The following is a 6,000-nucleotide window of genomic DNA, read 5'->3' on the forward strand; positions in this document are numbered from 1 at the left end:
TTCTTCTCTAAAACAGGCATGGTGCACACCACGCATGTCTGACTGTGCAGACATTGGCATGACTCCTTGTCGGCACTGGAACATATTTTTCTAATTTTATCTTCTTCTTTTTTTTTAATTGGTACCGGGGATTGAACTCACGACTGCCTGCTTGCAAGGCAGGTGCTTATGCCGCTGAGCTAAATCCCCAGCCCCTATTTTTCTAATTTAAAATGGGAAAAAAATTTCATCTTCCCAGAGCGCACCAGTGCTTACCGCGAAGGTGGATTTCCAAAGGTCATCAGCAGGAGACGCTGTTCTGTGTCACTATGCTGTCCCAAAAGGGCTTCTACAGGATCATTTGATACGCCCAGTCTGTTTGGTTGCCTAACTCGGTTTGCAACTTCTGGTGTCAGCAAATAAAACCTATTTCTCAATTCCTTGCACCACTTTAATCTATATTTTGCAATGGAAAAGAAGTGGAAATCCAGAGATTGATTTTCTAGTTTCTTAGAGACCAAGATGGTTGATATTAGAAATCTATCAGATGGCTTTCAAGTATTCAGGACAAGATTTAAATCAAGACACTTAACGAGAACTTGACATTTACGTCCTGTCCTGTACCAATGGAGGAGATCTTGCTTAGATAAATTTGTGTCTCAAATAGTACTCAAGCTAATTTCCTAATCCCACAACTGGTAATCCCCTTCCCAGGCCTGGTGATGCGCTAATGAGGAACTGGAAATGCTAATTCAGGGTGAATGGTGCTCCTAGCGTCTCTTTCTATGGGCCAAGAAGTCCTCGGTATCAAGCCCAGGCTCCTGCTGTGCACCCTTTTATAAGGGCGCAGACTCTGCCCAGGAGTGGGCCCTGCGAGGCCTTGTCACTTCTTCCAGATTCATCTGGAAATGGCCTGAAGAGATGAGGACCTGAGCCTCAGCAGCCACCCTTCAAGGAGGATTTTCTGGCAGCTTCTTCCACATTTTCTCACTAGTACTGAAGGGGAGGGTTGGCTCCTCCGAGGTTCTCTCAGTGGCAGCAGACTCTTCTGAGGTTCTCTCAGTGGCAGCAGACTCCTGCCATTCACAGTGGCCTAGCCTTCCCTGGCTCTCTATTATTTTCATGGGGCACAATTGATTACCTTACACACAGGAGAACATGTATTTTTTAAAATGTAAAGGAAGTGGATTTTCTAAAACTCCATGTCTCATAGACATTCGGTGTTAAAATGCTCACAGATGTGTTTCCCGCCACACAGGTTCCAGGGAAGGCAGTGTGCACCAGGCAGCCTGTGGGTTCCTGACGACCACTCATTTTACTCTGCAGCATTGCATTGTTGGGCGTGAGCCCGGCAGCGGGTCTGCCTGTGATGAAGTAGGACACACTGAGCCCATTCTGGGCGATAATTCTGTTCTAGGTCTGGATCTCATGCATGGAATGAGTCAGCTGGTGAGTCCATAACTGAACATTCTGGTGTCCACTCCATGAGAGGCAGTCAGCTGGGGCTTCGCTGGCCTGGGAAAGGGGACCCAGGGAGGGACTAGCAGGATCCTGCTCTGTGGTGCTGAGCAGGGCACTGACTGTCTGAGTGAGACTGTCCACCCGATGTGGTCAGAGGTGCCCTGTGACTATGGGCAGCAGGGTGCATTATTTTTCTATTATTGTCCGTCAAACTTCACAAAGGTCAGGAAGACCAAACCAGGAGCAACAAGGAGATAGATGTAAGGATTCTCTTTAAGGAGTGACTGAGAGATCACCTGTGTTATTTCTGTTTCATCTTTTCTTTGCTGGCTGTTTTGGAAGGTGCCTTGCAATGCATTTATAATGAGAGGATCATGCAAATACTATGGTTGTCACACAGCTTGGCACATGTTTGTCTAAAGGCCCAAGTGGTGACTGGAGATTTATCTGGCATTTTTATATAATTCTCTAGCACTCTAGGTGGTTAGTAATAGATAACAAAGTGGAAGAAAAGCTGTAGAGGCAATTATAAAAGTGAGAAAGGTTTATGCTCTAATACTTTAAAGTAGTTTCATTTTAGTTACAGTGAATGTTAAAGAATTTTCTTTACTTGGGATTAGTTATTGGCAGCTCATTAACAATTTTCTAAAGACAATGATCAAAATTTTTGCACCCCACTGCATTTGTGAAGTACATGAAAAATACCCAGTGTCGGTTAATATTCTCTCATTACCAATGTCTCAGTGAAGGTGACATTACTCTAGTCAGCTGAATCTGTGTGGATCACTCAGAGAAGACCACACCTGTGTGTAAAAGGAGCGTGTCCAGCCAAGGCAGTGCCTGGGGTAGTTCCCAAGGGGAGCAGCATGACATTGCTGACACCGTAACGAACTTGACCTAGGCAGCCTCTTGGGGAAATGTCAAAGTTGTTGGAATTTAATGAATTCAGGCTTGAGCTAGGACAGGTTAGCCTAGGTCCACTAAATTTTAGATGTAGGGCTTCTAGTTCAGATTTTGAAGTTACTCTTAAATCAGGCTGCCCAGCTATCACAGTATTAGCATGGAAAAGGGAAAGAGCTATCACCCCATTCTGAGACCCCACTGACCACAGTGGACTGTAAATGTTCCATGATAGATATTTTATATCTAAGACATTTTTATTAACATAAGCATTCCAAAAGTACAGACAATTTATAACCTCATAGTTTAATATAATGGTAGCCTTAAATATTTGATTTCTATGGTACTGTACTCAAAAGTTGTTTACTACCACTTCAAAGCCAAATTAAGAGTCCATTTTTCAATGTTAGCTATTTAAATATTTTTTTATCTAAATCTGCAGTGGTTTTCAATTTAGACAAATGATGTTACAAATAATTCTTTATTAGAAAAATGAGATGGTTCCTATGTGGTGGATTGATAACTGGTGGTTATCTTGTAACACCAGCTGAACTAAATCAGATGGTGCTGACTGTGGATGGCCCACTTGAGGATTGCTGCCAAGCAAAAAAGGAGAACTGGAGAGCAAGAGTTAAGCACTGTTGGTTCTCCATGGTGTTGTTTGTTCTCTTGTTTCTATAGGTTTTCCTGGAGGAGTCTGTCGAGCTTCTTTCCTGATACAATCTCAGTGGTTCTCATCGTCAAAGGATCTTGGGACCTTGATGTTTTTGAGAATGTTTTGGGGGGAGCTCTGGTCCTTACTTTGAGTATCACTTCCTGGCTCCAGAGGGAAAGATATGTGCTGTTCAATCTCCTGGAGAAGCTTGTTGTGCTGTATTCCTGATATGAACACAGCTGTTCTCATCATTGGAAGAGCTCCAGACCTCACTGTTGCTGAGGATGGCCATGGTACTTTTTAGGGGAACTACTTTTTAGGGGAACTCTGGTTCATACGTTAAGCATTGCTTTCTGGCTTCAGTACAGAACCCTCAGCCTGCTGGCATAGATCCTTTATCCCACTGGTGCAGACTTTCTAGCTCTCACCGCTGACCTGGGGTCCTTGCCAGTACAGTTACATGAAATGAGCTCGCACGAGTCATTGTCCTGGGCTCTAGACCTTCAGTTTGACTTGAGGGCTCTAGGTCTTCAGCTGGACTCATGTAAGATATTGCTGTGGGATCCAGGCCCTTGGCTGGATTTTGTAGGTATTTAGTGTGTGGACAGATTGTTTTGTATTGTCTTTGTATTTGACTCCTTGGATGACCATTATAAATAATATTATGCATTATGTGTCCTATAGTGTCTTCTCCTTGAAATTCCTTACTACAACTAAGTGGTACCAGGAGAGTAGGGTCAGTGCTGTGATGTTGCCTGGTTATGTGGCTTAAGAGCCTTGGGAAAAGTTTTGAAGACGGGTCCAAGAAGACAGCCCCCGTATGCTGTAAACTGTATGGAAGATTCTAGTTGGAGCCTGGAAAATCTGAGTCCTGGTGGAAATGCTGCTGGTTAAGATGAAGCTAAGAGAAGGCTTCTATTGAGAAGGACTACATCGGTTGCGGGATCCCAGGTAGTATATTGTATTTTGGTGGGAAATTGGTTTGCATTTTGCTTGTGTTTAGAGATATTACCTGGGTAGCAGGAAAATTTCAGTGCAGTCTACAGTTAGGATGGTAGCACAGTTACTTCTGTGCTTTTAGCTGGATCTGTGTTGGGAATTTAGAGCAAGGAGCCAGTAGAGTGATTTGAAGCATTTGGTCAGATGGAAGGCACCAGGGGAACTGTGGGCTGCAAGGATGAAAGAGAGAACATAGTTGATGAGAAGGAACAGGATGATGGAAGAATAAACAAGCTTTCACCTGAAGATGAGAGAATATTTGAACTGCAGATGATCCTTGTTTTCTAGTCTTGCCATGGTATGTTAAAAGTTAATGGAAGCAAGGACTGTGATTGTAATAGTTCTTTTGATTTAATTTCAATGTTTTTATTTATTTTCCAGGTCAATTAGTCAAAGTATTGTGTTTTAACCTCAAGTTTTGGTTATCCTTGAATATTTTGCTTTTGGTGTGGGAATGAGTGCAGTAAGAATTATATATATATAATTGTTGTATTAATGTAAATCTGAATAGACCAAGACATACTAACTTTTCATAAATCTTCCACTAGAGACTATAAGGAAATGTGTGTGGTTATCAAGCTGACCAGGGTGGATCATAGTGCACTGATAACTGGTGGTCAACTTAAACACCAGCTGAACTGAATCACATGGTGCTGAGCGTAGATGGCCTACCTGAGGACTGTTGCCAGCATAAAAGGAAGCCAGGAAAGAAAGAGAGTAGTGTTGTGGGTTCTCCTAAGTGGTGGTGGTGTTTGGAGCCATTGGTTCTCCTTGAGGAGCTTCCCATGTTGGCCTTCCTAATGTAAACTTGGCTTTCTCATCATTGAAGGAGCTCAGGACTTCGTCGTTGCTGAGGATGGTTGTGGTGCTTTGCAGGGAGTCCTGGTCCTTACTTTGAGCATTGCTTCCTGGATCCAGTGCAGATCCCTCAGCCTGCTGGCACAAATCCTTTATCCTCCTGGCACAGACTTTCCAGCTTCCACCACTGACCTTTGGGCCTTCCCAGCACAGATCCATGAAACATTGTTGTGGGCTCTAGGCCTCCAGTTGGACTTGTGAGAGTAATGGGCTTTAGATCTTCAGCTGAACTCATGCAGGACATTGCTTTGGAATCCAAGCCCTTGGCTGAATATTCTGGTTCATAAGTGTTGTGGACAGATTTCCTGCACTTTCTTGTATTTAACTCTTTGGGTGACTATTATAAAATAATATTATAAATTATGTATCTTGTATTGTCTTGTTCACCTTGCAAACCCTGACTATAACACCCTAACTTAGAAGGGCTTATGATTTTTGACTTTAGGATGGTGTGAAAGTATACCCATCAAACTATCCTGCTTTACATTTTCACTATGGTATTCAATTAATTATCTGAAGTATTTATTCAGTGCTTAATTATAAAACAAGTTTTGTGTTAGATGATTTTGCTTATCTTCAAGCGAATACAGGCCTGAGTGCATTTAAAGCAGGCTGGAGCAAGCTGAATGTTCACAGTTTAGCTATACTAAATACGTTTGCAAACAAAACAAAACAAAAAAACCATTTCCAATTTATGCTGGAGTCACCAGGTTGCACCTCCCTGGTAGGTCAAGGAACCTCATATACGGCTGACTTTAAAGACTCTACAGGAATATTCACCTCTTTAAGAGAAAAACGATGCTGTGAGCCTGGGAATGCAGCAGCACAGCATCTCTGGAGCAGTGCCTTAGCCCTGGCCCCTCTAGTAGTCTGTGTCTCTGGCTGTGAGGCCGGCAGGGCTTCCTGGCCCTGTCTTCACTCAGTGTTCCACAGGACACTTGGAGCAGTCAGTTGTCTTGGTCTGCTTGGGCTCGAGCACTGAACACCATGCAGTCGGTGGATGGGACAGCAAATGTTTGTTTCTTGTGGTTCTGGAAGGTGGCATTTTGGGGTCTGGTGAGGGTTCTCCTTGAAAACAGTGGCCTTCGACTTGCTGCCCTCACACAGTGGAAGGGGAGGGAGCTGGCATCTCCTCTCCTCAGACACTA

The sequence above is a fragment of the Cavia porcellus genome, unplaced genomic scaffold (genome assembly GCF_034190915.1).
Source record: "Cavia porcellus strain 051 isolate PalLab524CR breed Dunkin Hartley unplaced genomic scaffold, mCavPor4.1 scaffold_24, whole genome shotgun sequence".
In the NCBI taxonomy this organism is placed as follows: Eukaryota; Metazoa; Chordata; class Mammalia; order Rodentia; family Caviidae; genus Cavia; species Cavia porcellus.